General features: G+C 39.5%; 1 protein-coding gene across 2 annotated transcripts in view; it reads left to right on the forward strand.

Moving 5' to 3' along the window:
- The window catches only part of pear1 (platelet endothelial aggregation receptor 1), a 52,758-nt gene that overhangs the window by 4,738 nt on the left and 28,568 nt on the right, over window positions 1–19,452 (forward strand). The window contains exon 1 of one of the 2 annotated variants that reach the window (XM_044358158.1): window positions 15,413–15,520. The exons of the other annotated variant lie outside the window; for it this stretch is intronic. The gene's annotated coding sequence lies outside the window, so the exon portion shown is untranslated. Of the gene's footprint in view, window positions 1–15,412; window positions 15,521–19,452 lie in introns of those variants that run through there. 2 annotated transcript variants of the gene reach the window in all.

Consider the following 19,452-nt stretch of genomic DNA (forward strand, 5'->3'; position numbering starts at 1 on the left):
TTTGTTTGTTTTTTTAGTTTCATGGTGACGTCTGGCACTAAACAGGCATTGCTTTGCTGTTTTTATAGGTTTTTCACAATGTAACATCAATAACCAACAGAGAATAGGAAAATCTACTTTTATCTACAGTATATGTAAAAAGGTGCATATTGTCACCATAAATTCTGTTTGTTTGACCCACACTCCCATTTTTATACATCAATTGCAAAGTTTTCCTAATGAAAGTTAAGTAGATGTAAAAAATGACCTTTGTTCACCCCCCAAGCTTATATTTTTGATGCTAAAATAGTCTCTGATGAAAAAGACAAAGAGCACAGGGAATTTAAAAGAAGGTGACACGGGTTGGATGGTCCTACCACAGGCTTATATAAGCCTTTCAACCCCATGTGCTCTGCAGCCGTGCAAATAATTTGGAGCAGATTCGACTGCAGCCCTCCAGCTTGGGGGTTTTGGGTCGCTCGCTCTGCTCTGGCTGTGGAACACGTACAGTTTCATTGGGCTCTGGCTCAAATAACCAATCATAAAAAAGCAGAGGTCGGGGGGTTTGGGGCTGGAACAGAAGGAGGAGTCAGCAGCGGGCTGATGGAGTGACCACAGACTACTTGTACTGTGGTGAGGGTCTTTCCTGGAGTTGCTTATGTTGGTGGTTGGTGGGTGGCGTTTGGGGTAGTGGGTGGAGCAGCAGTGGAGACATTGTTCATTAAGCTTTCAGGGGCTTTCACTGATGTCTATGTCTCGCTGTGGTGTCTATGCAGGATGACTGGAACCAAGTGAAACCTGAGATGTAGTATTAGAGGAAATACAGCACCAAATTCAAGGCCCAGAGGACTTCTCGCTTTTTGTTTCCATCTCTGTGATGAAAATGGAGTAATGTTTATGTTTATGTTTGTTTTTGATTGAAATGAAATCATTTGTGCAGATATAGTGCAGAATGTTTATTTAGTCAGCTATGACATGAAATATCATGAGTTTGCCATAAAAGATGTGAGTTTTGCATGTGAAAAACAAATGGCCTTTATGTCATGCTTGGCACCAAGCGGACATGAACTGCTAGAACTCTTACTGTTTTTCTTGAGCTCAAACCCAGATCCATTCCACCAGCTGTGCTAAGCTATGACTCTCCCAGTCGTCCATCTTGCCTTTTATGAGAGGACTTATTTTCTTTTTTCTGTATTCTATTTTCCAGGCCACTTCTGAAAGACAAACCTGAGCTCAGGAAAGGCAGCATGACAGATTATCACTATTTGTCAGCATCCCCATTACTCAAAACAACACAAACTCTCTCTGGAAAAAAGGGTTCTTTGTGAAAAAGGGCACTAAGAAGCCAAAAGGGGTGAGCTGTTGGAAAAAGTGGGAGTAGCAGAGTGGGTATAGGTCTGATGGCATCATTCAAGGACTTTTCCTTTTACACGCCTCACTTTATTCCCAACTCACTTCTGTTGACATGTCAAAAGGAAGACAATGCTGAAATGCAGACCTGGATGTACACCCAAGATGTTTCCTATCAGCTTGCTATTGTTTGTCCCAGCTTTCATTTCCCTGGTGCTCTGCACTGATGAGTGAAGACAGATGAGAGAGCGTGGACCTGAGGGACTGTGGGGACAGGGTTTGATTCTGTTTTTCTTTTGCCCTATTGAAGAGAAACTGAAAGAAACTCAGTTGGAGAGATGAAATTATTAGGTGGAGACAGATAATAATGAACCAGGGAGTTGTAGTCAATTAAAGAGTAATGAGAAAAACATGTTATCTTCAAAGACATTGTCAATAAAGTGCTGTCAAGATACTCTGTGGTAACTTTTGGTTTTGTAATGTGTTAACAGCAAAATTGCTTCCTTGCCCATTAATTGGTATATAGTTGAAACTAATTTGCCGCAGTTTTTGAAAAGCACGAAGAAACCTCACTGTGATAAAAAAAAAAAAAAAATCTTCCATGACTCACAGATGACCTGCTGTGTTTCCTGCTGCTTCTGTTTGCCTCTGGGCATCCAGAAAAAGAAAAGTGTTAACAGTTTCCCCTCCACTTGGTTTCCACGAGTCGTGAACATCATACCTAAACAAGATGACAGGCCTCTAGTCCCATCGCTCCCTGTTTGCCCTCCCACAGTGCTGTTTGCCGAGGATGTCCTGTGTGGTGGCCTGTATCTGGTTCTTGTCCCCTCTTGCCCCTTGTCTTCCTGTTGTGGTAGGCAGATTTGCAGGTGTCATACCAAAAAGCCCCCAGAGGCCAATGTGTTGCACAACGCACACGACCATGACAGCATTTTCTATTAACTCGATTTTTCAGAGCCTACTTTCATCTTTCACTAGCCACGAGAACGTCCAACAAAGTGAATTAATGGCACCACCTGTGGGGTTTGAAACTGTTTCAGTCTAGTGACACTGCTGGGAAAAGCACAGAGAATCAGACTAAGTAAAGGAACATCTCTGAGGGTTCACCTTCAGGGTAGCACACGTGGCCTGAGTTTTTGAGTGAAGAAAATAAGGCTTTAACTTCCAGATGCTTGCAGGATGAGGCCCATCTGGAGAGAAGCAGGGAGAAGGAGCTTTTGGTACTATGTGTAAAAAAAAAAAAGCTGCTTTAAAATGATCACTGTAATAAGTTGCAGGTTTCCACCTCGTCCTCCAGAAAGGCAGCACACCATGTACCAGAGGTAGGCCAGTAAATCAATAGGGTTTAACTTTCAGGAATTTATTGGCCCTGGGTGGACTTCCTGGAAATAAGAGATAAAGAAGGGAAGTCAATAGAGATAATAACTGATAAACTATTTTGTTGAACTCTTGTCTTGTATTGGTGGTACTCTTGGTGCTGCTTGTGTTAATGTTATTAAACCTTACTGGTTATCTAGGTACCTCACATACAGCAGACTCTTGACCACATGGCATTAATTGAGATGCACATCTGTCTCCCAGTGTGCTGCTCCCACTCTCCTTGCATAATGGCTGTAGCTAATGGCCACCCTGCAGGCACCAACACTCAAGTCTTTGGTAAATCACCCAGGTGTCACATTATTTTTCCTTGGAGAGGAAATAGTACAATAGGTTAGTCCTGGAAACAAATGGCAGAAAAACATCATCAACAACAACAGAAAAAAAAGATAGCCACACCAGCTCAAATGGTTTCCAGCTCGCTGTATCGTAGCAGCTGCAAAAAGAAAAAAAAAAGTCAGCCATCCAGTCACATTAGAAGTGTTGTCTTAATCAAAACCAGATGCGGCGTGGTTAAAGTCTGTTACTGTAAATTGCTCTCTCTTTCATGCAGCCATGACTTAAAGACTCATATTAAAGCTGTTGCATGGGAACGTTGTCCACAGTATGAAATATGTTGTTCTTAAACTTTGTGTCTCAGTAAAGGAGGATGCTTCCTGTGATATTATTCAGACACCGCAGACATTTAGAGGGATCAGTATAATCTTGTAAGTCGTCATAGACCGCCCAGGAAGCCCATATTTTACCCAAAACATAAACAAAACACTGAATTGCTACAACTGTTTTATACAATAGGCCTTGTTCAATTCAGAGAAAGAAAAACTCTTTTGAAGAAACAGCATTTTTATGAAGTGCAGCATCCGCAGAGTTGAGATAAGTTTATAATTGGGATTTGCAGACTGTAGGTCATTCAGCTTCTGTGCTCATGGTCAGCTTTGCCAAAGCAGATGGAGTTTGATTTCACACCTCTCCAACAGAGTTTGGATAGCAGCTCCCCTACCACGAGGGTTAAGACCACAAGAGTAAGCAATCGGCACGGTCTTCAGCCAAAACAAAAGTCATAATGGAAAGAAAAGAGAGCGGTGTGCCTCTGTGTGTTGAGGTACATGGAACAGGCAGGGTCTGTGTGTGCACATCTGTGTTTATGTCAGTGTTCGATACAGAGTTTTGTGATGACTTGGCAGTTTTGGCCGCCTGCAGTGGTGCAGCGTTTCCCTTTAGTGGCTGCAGTCTGATCGCCTGTTTCCCCTCGTAAGAAACTACAAGTAAAACAAGCGATTGTAGAACTGCACACCAGTGATCGACCAGCCTGTGAGGGATAGACTGTAAACTTTGGCAAAGCTGTGAAATAGATTAAGAGTGTTTTTGCATCTGTCACTGTAGCTGAAGTAAATCCAGATGTGCACAATGCACATATGACACCCTACCACCATTATAAATAAATCTCTGCACCAGTGACAGTCATTAAATGACCGTAGAATGACTAAATCGTTATTTATGTGTTAGTAAAATATTGTCTGGATTTCTCTTCAGCTTTAGGATAAGTCTGGTGTCATCAAATTGCAGGAAAAAAAACAAAACAATGTGTAAGTGGGTCTCACTTCATGACTCCCCTACACTGTGGCTCCAACCACAGTGGCTCCTACTGAAGGTGTAAATCTTTAAAAATGGCTCACAAATATATGGTTATATTTTTAAAAAAAGGCTCAGTAATTTCCCAAAACAGCTGGGCACTGTAGTTTTTAGCAAATGTTACGCAAACAGGAATATTTTGCTATTTATAGCTGCAGATTAATACACATTTGGTGCTTGAGTGAATACAGCTATGGCAGCAGGACTACAGTGGAACATGTCACCCAGTGCAACAGTGTGGCTCATTGATGAGTTTTTAATAGTTTTTGGACAACAACGGAGGTCTGTGGAACAGAGGAGGTTAGAATCAGTGGAGGAGTTGGTAAAATTGTTGTGTTTTCCCATTGGTTTGTTTTTATTTTCACACAAAAAATTTAAGCAAACCAAAATGCATGACTAAAAGCCATGTGAGAATGTTCACTCTGCTCATTAGTTAGATGTGTATGGGGCAGGAGTGACACTATAAACACAGTAAGAAGATTCTGATTGTCAAGAAGGCAACTTACTTTGTTGCTAGACCAATTCGGACCTCAGCTCTCATTCTCTGACTAGCTGCTAGCAACTGTTGATTTCACTCATTGAGGTCGGATCACGTTATCACCGCAATTGAATAACTCCAGAATTTGTTTGTGACTCGAGCACAATTGCTGTGGTCAGATCCCCCCAAACAAATCTTACCAAGGGGTAAAACGTACCAGAGTCTGATTCAATGGGATTAAATAACGCAGGTTAAAAAACACTAAGTCTTGCACTTCCTGACAGGTTTGAAATGATTTGAGTCCCTTTGTCTTAAAATAAATAAATAAATAAATAAAATCAGAGATTAAATCACAAGTACACTAGCAGCATTAGTAGTTTCTGTTAGCAAAAAGTGATGATTTTCTGGCTTCTTCCAGATGAACAGAGATGTTGTGATATCAGCTGTACATGACCTCATTGCATACAGAGGTTTCTACAGGTGGGGTGTCATATTGTTTGCAATTAAATTAAACATTAATGTACTGAACCTGTACTACACTGTAGTAATTTGACAGCAAACAGTCAAGACAACATCCAGTAAGTATAATAAGTACAAGAGATAGATGAAAGAAAACATAGTCTTGCAACAAAGCAATAGCTTTTGCTTGCCTCTTATATATAATTACAGACTTTTTCTCTTAACAAAGGAGTTACTCTGCTCAGAGGCAACACTAACATTAACAGTGTGTGATTGTTGGATTGTTATAAGAGTTCAGTGGAGGTTGTGTCTGTTTTCTTAAGCTCTTCTGAAGATTTCAAAGGCTCTTGAACCCTAGTGTCCTAGTTTGTATAAGTTGGTGGACCTCTGCATACTTAAATATGGATGAATAAGTGCTGGCCTTTGCATAGTTTTTATCATGGGAAGATCAGCAAACGATGCAGTGACTAAAATTCCTTATGAATCTTTTTTATAGCAGCATTTCCCACAACTTTCTGACCCTGAGAGAGGAGGGCAGAAATAATTTGTGTTTGAGGCAATATTCACCGAAGAGAAAGACATTATGATTAAAGAAATTAGCTTGTCATGGTGGGAAAATGAGCATAGAGATGATGCACTGATTTTTACAAAGGATTTGGACCAAAACATCAGAGGGGTCAATGGCTTAGCATAATTACATGTTACTAACACGCTGAAGGAGAGACTACAATGTCAGGAAAATGTTACTGTGCAGCTGCAGCTCTTACCAGTCATTATAGATATTTTGTCGTACAAGCTGCCAGAAACACAAAAGATGTTTTTAATGTAACTGATTCTAGTTCTTATTTCACAACTTTATTGTGTGTTTTTTTACCGAACACACTCAAGTTAAGATGTGTTTTTTATCTTTGCATTGTGAAAGTAAAGCTACATGGACATCTCTGGCAAGATCAAATGTTTAGTTTTCATTTTTTAACATATTTTTTCATTAAGTCAGGAAAACATTGACTTTTTGGCACATTAACTAATTCCTAAGTGAGTTTAATGTGAGTCTAGAGCTGCAATGATTAAGCTATTAATCGACTAGTTGACTAATTTGACTATTTTGATAATCGATTAATCATCAATCAGGTAATTTTTCCAAGCAAAATGCCAAAAATCTGATGGTGCCAGGTCCTTAAATGTGAGAATCTTTTGCTTTTCTTGGTCTCATATGACTGAAAATTTAAATTTTTTAGGTTTTGGACTGTTGATTGGACAAAACAAGACATTTGATGGTTGTCACAGCTGGGCTCTGGGATAGTTTGACCAACATTTTTCACTATTTTCCTGATTAATCAAGATTAATCAAGAGAATAGTCAGCAATATAAATAAATAATTGTTAATAGCAGCCCTTAATGGGAGCCTTTCTCACATACCATATGAAAAGACAGCACGGCAAAGTTTAAAAAATGTTTCCAGTACCATTACTATTCGATAAATTTGTGCGGAAGTACTAAAACACAGTCATAGCCCTAATTTCAGTCACATTACAAACATCACAACCTTATCATAAAGTTAGAGAATGACATAAATCCAAGACTGAATGACTCAGAAACATTCATAGGCAGAATGTAGTATAGAAAGCTTCCTGAAAGGCCATGGAGAAGCAGTTAGACAGTAAAGCACAGGAAGAGATGAGGAGGAAGTGTGTGTCTGAATCAACAACCCGCCTGTGATTCATGTTGAAACAATGGCACAAAGGACATTCCAACAGATTAATCAAGCATCACAGCCATTAGAAATACCCCGCTTATAGAATCATTATGTTTTCAAATAGTTGCAACATGATACACATACGTTTGAAATTCTTGTGTCGTTATGTGGTTGATGTGTTTTTCATTAAAGGGTGAATTCAGTTCACTACAACTTGGATCTTGAACTTGTCGTAACAGTTTAGAGAATAACCTTTCGGTACAGCTTTGACCTCTCGTCCCATCACAGTTTTCCTGTGCTGATGTTATGCGCTGATATTATGGGTGCTCCAGTTGGTTTTACCTCCAAATAAAGAAGTTGTTATAAATTACACTAACACATAACCTAACCGCTCATGTTTCTTACTCTGTTGGACTTTGTTGTCGGTGTTCCCAGATCTCAGCAATTACTGTACTTTGTTGAGTACAATGTTGTCATAACTCATACAAATGATGGCAAGTACTAAGAAGATAAGACCCAAATTGTAAAAAACAAGAATTATCTCTTAAGTACTGAGGTACTTAAAAAATAATTCCTTTTAGCAACACAAAGTGCTGATTTCTTGTGTCATATTTCTGAATGTGTCTCCCTTTTAAGGTTCCACAAGTGAAGTGTGTGTAATCTTTTCGGTTGTCCACCACCATGTCACAAGACTGCCATGTCAAAAGCTCATTTGCTGCTAATTACAGTATAAGTCATATTAACAAGTTTGAATACTATTCAGTCACTATGTGATAAAGCCACACTGTGGAGGTTTATGTAACAACTTGTGTCGTCCTGCATGAAATAAGCTATTTTCTGGTGATTCCACATGCTGTGAATTTTGAAACACTTCTTATGTTTCTTATGAGATGCAGTCTTCTAATGTTGTGGACCAAGAGGTTTTTTGCCTGTGTTCTTACTGTGAGTTTACAATACAAAGCTATGTTTTTTGGTCATGGTTTGTGGAAAGGCTGTGTTTTTTACAAGGACTCTATGCGTCTCTGCACATATTATGATCCACAGAGCATTACAGCACATATAATTACAGCACTGTACGGTCATGTCCTTCTAAAACCTCAGCCAGGGTCTCCATTTTGGGTTTTCCACCATTTCACTCTCTAATGTTTGGATATAACACTAGACTTGTTTTAAGAGACCAGACATGGTTTCAATCCAAGGTGTGCAAGTCTGTGTTTTTGTTTATTCTCCTGTATTCATCACAGTGTCATACTGTTTGAGTTTGTTTGTAGACCCCTCTGCTTCCTCTGACCAATGAAGCCACAGTCATCCTGCCTGTGGTTTTGGTCTGGAGTGCGGAGGACCAGGCAGCAGTTTGCACTGTGGGTCTGCGTACTAGAGAGCACGAGCCTCAAACGTGTCAGAGTAATGCATCAGGGAGAGCAAAGGCCTCCAACTGGCAAGAAGCCCAGCTCAGTGAAAAACACTTTCACTTTAAACCACATCAGATCATACGCGTATGCAAAAAGTAAACATTTCATAGAAGAAGAAAACAAGGATAATTTATTCTTTTTTTTTCATCTCATGAACATCCCCAAGGATTGCAGTTATAGCATTTGTTTTCATTTTATTTTGTGACAGCAGCAATTGGCATTAAACATTGCTGCATGTATTTGTGCAGTCATGCTGTTAAACATGTGGTCATTTGGTTGAATTCATTTTTGAGTATTAAAAGATCCAACAATATATTTGCAATACAAAGTAGTAAGAAGATAGCCATACTGTCATACTGTATGTCTGGAAATTGATCAGTTTGTTGACCAAACCAACAACTACTCAGTGTTTACTTTGCAAGGTGATGAATGTTTGTTTTTTTTAAAATCTCAGTGTCTGGCTGAACTCTGAGCATAAACTCCAACACCACCACTATCAGCATTTGCAACTGCTCAGTGAGAGAGTTCGATTGATAAAGATGCAGTAACAGCCAATATTTGCTCATTGCAGATATATTGGTATCAGCGTATATGTCAGATGAATAACAACTACAGAAAGATATGTTTTGAAACAGTGTTACCATTCTATAGTTTTTCCACCAGAGAGTAGTTTATTTTTCTGTAAAATGTAATTCCCAGTACATTTCTTTAAGGGAACCTTATCAGAAATGTTTATTTAAGTTAAGAAAATGTATATCATTTTCAGATTTTTTAAACTCTCAAATATCAATATTGGTATTCGCCTCATAAATCCAGTATTGGTTAGTCCATAGTGCTAACTGTAAACTGTATCACAAGTAATTTTTCTTACATTTTAAAAGAGCAAAACAGAAGCCAGCCCACTAATTTTAACTCAGGTTACTGTGGTCTGTCATGGCTCAGTAAGCATTTGTTTGGGTCAGGGGCATCATTAGTGGGAAGCGTGAATGTTTTTTGTACCTGATTGGAGTAATATGTCATTTGGTCTTCAAACTATTGACAACTATTGGCAGCTGATATGGAAACAGTCAAATTTCACTTACATTATCCACCAAAATTGTCTTTTGCATAACTCTGAGGTGAGCAATAGGCCATTCAGTTGCTTAATACTTAATTTTGTATCTGCAGTGTTTGGTTTAAGTAGAGGTTCATACGGGTCGAGTTGGGAGATGGCTCTGACTGGTCATCTAAACCACTCCCCATAGATTTGCTAATAAATCCAGCTTCCAGCTTAGTCAATTCTCAGTGGATGTTTTCCAGATGCTAAAACAAAAACAATTTGTTCTTAAACCAAAAAGTATTTTGAAACAGAAACTCTTCATTAGATATTTCTGTAGGATGTTTGTCTAAAAGTATACAAGTTTTTATCACTGTTGTTGCAGTTCCTACTGGTTGCAGATAGGAGTCGATACACAGCTGGCCTGGCACTTAGCTTGGCACTTAGTCCACTCTGCTCTATGGTGACCTCATGTTGATGTCCTCATGTGGTGCACAACAACAAGATTACCATGGTGACCTTATCACTCCAACCACTGTTATCCACGGGCTCTGTTCTCCATCACCGCAAGGACAGAGGCTGTGAAATGAGCTCCAGTACCTCCTGACCTCACTTAAAACAGTACTCTCCAACACAAACACTCACACACACACACATACACAGCTCTAGCTTATCTAACTGTTAGCTCTTTACCACTACAGGAAAAGGTGTGGTCCTCTCAGATCACATTGTCTTGAATCTCCTTTCATTTTCATGTAGGTTAAGTTCATTTGTAAGTTATTAAGTTTTTTGATCTCTAGCCTTAGGGTCTTTGGTTTGTAGGTATACATTTTATAAAGTATAAATCTTATACACTATATATATGTGAAGTGAAGTGAAGTGAAGTGAAGTGAAGTGAAGTGAAGTGAAGTGAAGTGATATGAAAGACAACTAATGTAAAGAGGGACCATGAGGATGGGACACATACTGTATCCTGTTTTTCTCAGTTAAATAAAGTATCCCAGGCCAAAATGCCGGAGGTTGCCAAATGAAAGCTGGCCTGACATTGCTGTAGAGATAACATAGAGTTGACATAAGGTGATTTCATTAGTTTTTCCATTGCAGCTCTCCTAATTAACAGAGCCTTAAAATGACTCGAACCCAAGGACAGATTGGCAGGCAGCACTGGGCATCTGTCATTGCATTTAAGAGCCTGTTGGTAAGAAGACGTTGATGAAGATGATCCAAGTTATTTATTCCCATGTGATTACTGGAAACTCCAGTAGGGCAGATCTGCTGACTTAAGACAATATAAATGTCTGAAAAAGGAGACAAAAGAACTGCAAAGGTGTGCAGCGTTTCTTAAAGTTCAAAGGTCAAAAGTTCAAGAATTCTCAGCTCTCTTGCAGCAGTCCTGCAGATAGCAAACACTGCAGAGCTCACTCAGAGAAATTCAGACTTTCAAGATCTCTGCAAGGCCTCCCCCCTTCTCTTTCTCTCTCGCTAGATCATCCTTTTGTCATGCAACTCCCCCGAGAACCGTCAAGTGCATTTGAGCTGCCAAGAGTTTTCCACTCAAAAGCTTTTTCCAGTGTGGGGGTTCAGCTGTTGTGGCAGAATACCACCTTTTTACCGTATGATGTCTTTACTGTAAACCGAGTGAAACGTGTTGATGTAGGCGTTGTGATTTTTCACCGGATAGTTGATAATGTGGCAAAAGGGATGCACACCATGTAATCTGTGGGTGTGTTTTTTCTGGAGTTTAACGTGTGTTCTCACATTACATTTTTGGGTGTGGCATGTAATTGTTTCTCCACATCCCCAGTGTGTTGTTAAGGGTCCCTGCACCCCCTTCTCAAACAAACCACCCACCCAACATGGGGCATGGCGGCAACTGGGGATTGATGCCAGCCTCACTGTGGTACTGCAGCCGAACCCGTCCAATGCTCCAAGACAAGAACCCAGATGCAAAGGATTATGGGTTTACAGTAACTCGGGCTTAATGTGAGGGTGGGATGGGGAGGAGGGGGAGAGGGGACTGTGGCTGCGGTCGGTGTGTCACATGGAGGACTCTGGGTAATTTATTCCAACTGGCAGTTTTTGTCAGTTTCTGCCCTCAAGCAGTTTTATAGATTTGTTATTCTAAGAGCTCAACTGTAAATTTGCGACGCAAACCTTTTGTTCAGTGAGGGCTGCGTTCTCCTGTGGACGGTGTTTTTTGATATCTGTGATGATCACAATCGTAATGTGATCATTTAAATCCCCTTACACACCGCAACTTTATAGGCCAACTTTTAAGTGTAATGGTGCACAGCAAGGCTTTAATCATGTGCAGTGTGACCATCATGTTGCCAGGAAACATTTGAGTTGATTTTTGTCATTTGGTCTCCTTTTCTTTGTTTGCTGCTGGAGGTTTTGCCAATTTACAATGCTCAAAGAACTGCAGAGTGCACTGGTTTCCGATTTTCATGTCAAGACCTTCTTAAAGGGCCTGCAGCAAGCCACAAACCCTTGTTTGTTAAGATTTTGTCTAACGGAGCTAAATTTTAGGAGATTTTACTTTGTACACAGCTCACTGTAGGTGGGCAGAGCACTGGGGAGTAAAGCCTGATAGAAGGGCAATAATTCTTCATTTCTGCTCTCTCATTGTTTTAATGGCATTATAATACAGTTTAACCACTCCATATCCCTCCCTTTGGGAGACACTGGCCGATTAAATCACTCCTTAAAGTTCAGTTGCATGTTGGCGGGTTGGGCAGGCTACTTGTATTTTGAAACTGCCTTACATTGCAGTGACTAATTACCTTATTAAAACAGTAATCAGTAATCCAAATGACTAAAGAAAAATCAAAAATGTATTCTGATTATCATCTTTGACTTTGTCATTTTTCACTTTATTTATTTGCACCGCAATGACAAAGTTCAGGAACCTGATATCATGTTTAAAACCCACATTTTATAAAGAACATCTGCCTTCATTTAAACAGTCTTCCAAGTTTCTTGATTTTATTTTAAAAGTATTCCCAGAAGTAATCCTCTATTTTTTTTTCTCAAAATAGTTATAATTGAATGAATATACAAGTCAAGTCAATTTTATTTATATAGCGCCAAATCGCAACAAAAGTTATCTCATGTCACTTTTCATATAGAGCAGGTCTAGACCATACTCTTTAATTTACAGAGACCCAACATTCCCCCATGAGCAAGCACTTGGCGATGGTGGTAAGGAAAAACTCCCCTTTAACGGGAAGAAACCTCCAACAGAACCGGGCTTAATGTGGGCGGCCATCTGCCTTGACCAGTTGGGTTGAGAGAGAGAGGGGAGAGAGAGACACAGAGAAGCGCAGCAACAACAATAATAAAAACGACAATAATAGCCATAATAATAATAATAATAGAAATATGACTAATAGTAATAATATTAGGCATGGTCGTCAAACAGGACCATGGCAGCAGGCAGTCCATGACCACGATCCATAGAAAACCGCAAGACGAGAAAGCACATAAACTCCGGGGAAGAAGCCAAGTTAGTAACGCACGCAGATGGAGAGGGAGAGGAGGAGAGAGAAGCTCAGTGTATCATGGGAAGTCCCCCAGCAGTCTAGGCCTCTAGCAGAACAACTAAAGGCTGGTCCAAGGCAAGCCTGAGTCAGCCCTAACTATAAGCTTTATCAAAAAAGGAAAATTTTAAGCCTACTCTTAAACGTAGAGAGGGTGTCTGTCTCCCAGACCAAAACTGGAAGATGATTCCACAGATGAAGATCCTGATAGTTGAAGGCTCTGCCTCCCATTCTACTTTTGGAGACTCTAGGAACCACAAGGAAGCCTGGATTCTGGGAGCGTTGTAGTTGCAGTGTTCTAGTGGGGTAACAGGATACTATGAGCTCTTTACAACAGTATCCACTTACAGTTTTTGGTTTCTATTAAAATACTCTCAATACAAAACAAGCTTTCAGCTTTAACTTTACATCCATCATTGTCAAGTTAGCCTTAAATGACCTTATTATGAACTTTTTTACATCAGACCTTGTAATGGTGATGTGATGCTTATATTAGAATTACTTATTACCAAGATAGCAAGAAACAAGACATAAATTACCAGCAGTTTGAGTCATATTATGCCACACAAAAATGCTTTGCACCTGCAGGCTGTGTCATAACTCTGGAGCAGAAAGTCTACAGTATTTCACCATGTTGAAAGGCAACATTTGGTAGTCTCTGTAATAAGGTTGGAGTAAGGAACAAAGGGATTTTTTAAATTTTTATGCTGTTGATTCTGGAAGAGCACGGTGGAATCTGCAACACCAAGAGAATTGCAAATACAGCTTTGAACAAAGAAAAAGATAGTCTGGAAGATGGAAACACATTCTGTAGTTTCTCTGTCTGACTGATGTCAGAGCAACACGACATGAAAATGGACTTCTCTCTCTCTCTCTCTCTCTCTCTCTCAGTTTCTTTTTTTTCAATTTAATTGGCCTTATTTGCATGACATTATGGATCAAACATGTTGTCAAAGAAAAAAGTCACATAGAAACAATAGAATATAAACAGTCAATAATAAAATGAAATAAAAGACAAAAGAAAAAAAAGTATCTTACATTGAAATATGTCTTGCTTTGAGACATGCGGTAAGATATTCTGAGTTCTACTCTACTGCTGACTTCCCCAGAAGGGTTTGAATTAGCCTGTCTTTTGGGAGAGTAAGAAAGTCTGGGATTGTCTGGTTGAATTTGAGGAAGAAATCTTCTCTAATTTCTTTGTATTTTGGACAACTTGTGAGAAAATGATTTTCTGTCTACAAATTCTCTTGCCGTCTTTTTATAGGATGTTTCATTTGGGTTAAATTTTGGGCTAATTGAAATTCGCTGTCCAGTAAATTATAGCATTCTAGTTTATTTATTGATTGGATTTCTTTTTTCCAGTGCTTAAAATATCTTATTTTATCATCTTTGTCTATTTGTTTTACTTGTGCATTGGGAATTATTTTCATAGCATCACTTTGGCTCATGAATCTGATTTCCTCATTTGTTCCATTCCAGGTAGTTTTATTGTTTTTTATCTTCTCTTTCTCTGTCTGTCTGTCTCTGTCTGTCTCACTCTGTCTCTCTTAACACCCCTCCTCACTCCCTGTGCACTACAGAGAAAATGTTATTCCATCTATTTTATTTTTCTTTCCCCCGTGACGTTCCCTTCCAGTGAGTGACTAATATTTTCTACCTCAATTAACACTGCAACTGCATAGAAATAAATAGAGAGACAGAAATCTGAGGTTAGATGGAAAGGAAACGGGGAAACACACAGTGTGAATCAACAGTTTGATCAATGCCATGTGGTTTGCATAAAACTTCACCAGAAAAAAGCTATATGGAAGATGTCCATTATTTTGATCAAAAAGTGATGAAAATTAAAAATATTTGATACATGATCTATGATCTATTTTTGCGTTGTTCCTATTCATATTAATAGCTGACTCCATTTAATACAATTAATATACAGTATTCTGTAACTGGTCAGTCATCATTACTCTGGGATAATGCTTTGCAACTATAAACATCTTAAATTAAATGTTTTTTTAATTGTGTAAACTGCCATGACTCATGCAAGTGCAAGTGGTTGTTCATTTTTGTAATTTTATGTGTTTCCAGACTCATAGCCATACTAAATCTAGCTATCCTTGTTGTTGAAAAACTGAAAATGACTGCTGGTTAAACTTTGTTTTTATACAAATGTAGTTATACATTTTGGGAAATACTTAGAGAGAATTAAATGAGAAGATTGATACCACTCTCATATTATTCTGTTCAATATGAAGGTGGAGCCAGTTAGCTTAGCTTAGCATAGCAACCTCACAGTGACAACAAGACTTCAGGAAGTCACTGCATCCAGCCAAGAAATGGCCCAGCACACAACCCCTTGTAAAACAACAAATTACTGTTTTTAACACTTTGGTTTTTGAGCTGTAGACTTACAGATTGGCAGATTTTGTTACCTTTCAAAAGAGCCATGCTAGCTGTTTCCAGTATTTATGCTAAGCTAAACTAACAATCTCCTGGTTCCAACGTCATATTTATTGGACAGATATGAGAGTGGTATTGATTCTCATCTCATCTAACTCCCAGAAAGTAAGCCTGTTTCTCAAAATGTCAAACTACTTCTTTAACAGGTTGTTGTTCCTTTATGCTTTTGATAATCACATTAGAAAAGGAGGCCCTGTTACTACAGTTGAACTAATATGAACACCCAGTCCGACCTGTCAAGTAAATGTCTCTCTTGCATGAAATCGAATCAAAATAATTTTTTCAGTTGTCAGCGCTTACACATCCTGATGGGCCCGTGATTGAAACGGAATATGGTAATAACATGGGTACTTGAGTGTCTAGCGAGATTAATATAAAACCAGTGCATCTGTTTTCATTTGGGCTTTGTTTTCACTGAAGCCCCTGTGCGGTTCTGGAAAGAGCCTTGCGGGGCCCTTAAACAGCTCACAGCATTCCTCAGTTGGTACGATGTGTGTACTCCTGGGCCCCTGCTTTTTCTCTTGACAGTATGGGCCAAGAGAAGCCCAGTGAATTAGCAAAATGTCCTCAGACGCTAAAAATAGTTTCTCTCTGAACTTGTGTCAGCGTATGGGACTCATTTGATGTTTGTGTTTAATGTCTCTAGAACATGAAAACACATGATCAGTCCTTGAAAGAGTTGGAAACCGTAGTGGGTGTTGGGACTGTGTATGTGCAAGCATGCGCACGTTATGTGTTTGTAAGTGTTAGTGCACATGTACGTACTGTACGCCTGCGTGTGTATGGGTGTGTGTGGTAGTTTGCCTATTTTCTATTGGTTTATAGAACCACATGAAAGTTTCAGTGTGCTGGATGAGATTGTCTGTTTTTTTCATCACGAACAAGACCAAAAATATGTTGGAGCAGCCTCTACTATTGTGGGTTTTTTTTACTGATCTTGGTCCAGACTTTACCTCTTTGACCAGTGGATGTGAACTGTGGAGGTGTACATATGTTGCTGCCAATTAGCTGTTAGCTGAACACATCAAAAGTGATTAGAAAAACTCTTGCGGCATCATGCTACTTCTTTTCTGCTGCATAGTCAAGCTTGTTGAAGTGAAAAGGTTCTTGTATGTATATATATATATATATATATATATATATATATATATATATATATATATATTGTAGATATTGTATCATTTTTATTATTCTATCAGGCAAAGGGGCCGCCAATAATAACTAGCCTTTTGGCTAACTTGATTAATGTACATTGTTCCTTCTCAAATAAAATACATTGAAATTGAAATTATGATTTTAGGGCTGAATGTAATGGAGTTGAAGGCCATTATGTGCGAAGGAGGAAAGGGGAACAATCAATCAGTCCACAGTTATGGTTAGAGTTTCATGTAAAACTCTCCAGTTTTAGACTACCTGCACTCCTTTATTCCATTAAAAAGCTAGCCTGCCTCCTTAAACAGTCATGTTTCCAGATGATCATATACTACCACCTGGAGCTCCAGACAACTACCTGCCCCCCCGCCCCTCCCTAACACTGTAGGTAACCCAAACTTGCAATGCAAACAGCGGCTGAGCTCAACTTCAAAACAACTCTGTCTGCACTCGTTAAGGAGCCCAGCCTGCTCTGTTTCTCAGCATTTAAGAATTCCCATGTGGTTTGAAGCCTTTCTCTAATGAAGCACAATTAAAATGAAAAGAAGGTAATGAAAAATATTTACCCCCAGTCCAATGAAGTGGCTGGTGAAGTTGATGACTCCTCTTAATAAAAGCCATATGCCGGCTCTCATAAAATTCTGTTTTTGTGGCACAGATTTCTTAGGCGTTAGCGTTTGTGCCAGCGAGTGTATTAACTCCTGACACTGGGGTAGGAGAGTAGTAAGAGACAGTTTATCACTAGCAGAAGATCTGTACACTCGCACTGATTTATGCTGCAGTCTTCACCATGCCAAATCTCCAGCAGGGATAACCAGCCACTGGACAGAGTTAGATGTAAATCTGTTAAATGAGCGTCTGATTGATCGCAGAGGTGTTTATGGTGGACAACCCCTACAAACCAGGCGCATAGCTGATAATGTGCCTGGGCAGCACCAGCCCATCCACATTACTCACCGGCCCATCCAGCCAAGTTTGATCAAAATACATTTTGTAACATTAAATACAAAAAACAGATATATGGAAATAACTAAATATAACCTTGATTTATTGTTGATGAGAATTTGTCGTCTGATTAAAAGGAACTGTTAAGATAAGTTGTAGAAAGTCTCCAGAATGTAATCGGTTGCTCTGGTTCTGACACGTAGACCTTCCTGAGCTGCCTTCAGCCAACTAGCTGGCTTTTCATGGCGATGTAACAGTAACACCACAAGTATGGTTAAACAAAGTTTTTAATGTGTTATTTGATCAAAGTCGAGGAAGAAGAAACTCCACCGTCTCCATCGACTGAGTCCACCAGATTCATCAGCCCACAAGGAGGCTGCTTGCTCCCTGGTGGCATAGCACTTTCTTCCAGTCAGACTGATGCGGGTTCACCCATAGCCGCGGGAAGTAGGGGTGCTGGGGGAGCTGGAGCCTATAGGTCCATTTATGTTGTTGCAATAATTATTTTTTTTCTGTTGTCTGCAAGCCGGTCTGGCAAAAATAGACCCTGCCCACTACCTGTAAAGATAGTGGTGCCAGTTAGAATTGTCTCTAGCAGCCTGACTACTAAAAACTGTAGTTATCAACTTGACAGGACAGGGGAAATTCTCCAGAGGAAACAGAAGTAAACTTTTAGCTTCTGAAATATTTATTAGACAGCTCTGATGGAGCTCAGGATTTATCAGGACAACTGCTTCACTCCAAACAATTTCACTGAACGAACCTGGACTTAGTGTGTGATCTTTTGGATGTGTAGAGGAACACAGAACATCAGTTAACACTAGATCCTGATGGATCCTGTCGGCGTGTCAGGAGATTTACATAATCAATGAAGTTACACAGCTGTGTAAATGCGCACAGTGTCTCTCTCAATGGGGAGATGCACTGTGGTGGGATCGCTGCAAGTATTAAATAAACATTTTTTGTTTGAGTTGTTCAATAGTCAGCACCTCAGCACCCCCAACTAAAATCATGTTCTCAAGGCTATGGGTTCCCCCGCCAATTTATGTGCAATTTATGAACCACATTCACAACTAAATTTGTAGTTATTTTCCAGCACAGCCAAAGATGGAAAATTAAGGTGATTCTCATCAGTGTGGTATGGAAAGTTGGAATAGAGTGTAAGGATGCAGTTTTCTGTAAAATGTGCAGATTTGGTTTTTCATGAGCTGACCGGTACTGAAGCAAAATAGCTGTAAGCTATTGAATGAATGAATGCATGGGGGATATGTATCATGTGCGATTTCTGTCTTATGTTAACACCTTCTCTGCTGTCTCGGTTTATGTTTAGTTGCCACTTTGTGCAATAAAATGGTTAATTAACAGTGCCATGCACTGTAGAGACGATGTGCAGCCGGTCTTGCTGGTGCAAATATACTGTATTTTGGGCTGGATGGGCTATAAAAGATGCTTTTTGTCTATATGGTTGTGTACAGCTTTTGTAGACTGATTCTTTGTTGGTTGAACATGTTGGATAGGCGGTGTTTTGCTGTTGCCTTTGTGATGCAGAGCATTGCAAAGTAAACTGGTCACTCATTTTTAAGTTTGTCTGGTTTTTTTCTGCTTCTAACTTTTCATAAGTCAGTTTTTCTGGGCAAAGATAGCCCACCCACTTTTGTATTGGCCCACCCAAAATTCAATTTCTGCCTACGCCACTGCCACAAACACATCAAAAAAACTCTTATTCTACATTGTATTCTTCCCCAATAAAGAACACATTTTGTGTGGCTCTGATGGGAAATGAACCACTGACCTTGGCTCTATCACAGGCATGCATCATTCTCCAAGCCACAGGCAAATCTTCTCATCTCAGGAAATTTCCCAAAATGAGCACAGTGACTTAAAATGCAAATATGTGCAAGAAAAATGAGAGAAACACATTTCTCTGCCAAAAACAGATG

Source organism: Thunnus albacares, chromosome 8 (assembly GCF_914725855.1).
Source record: "Thunnus albacares chromosome 8, fThuAlb1.1, whole genome shotgun sequence".
Taxonomy (NCBI): domain Eukaryota; kingdom Metazoa; phylum Chordata; class Actinopteri; order Scombriformes; family Scombridae; genus Thunnus; species Thunnus albacares.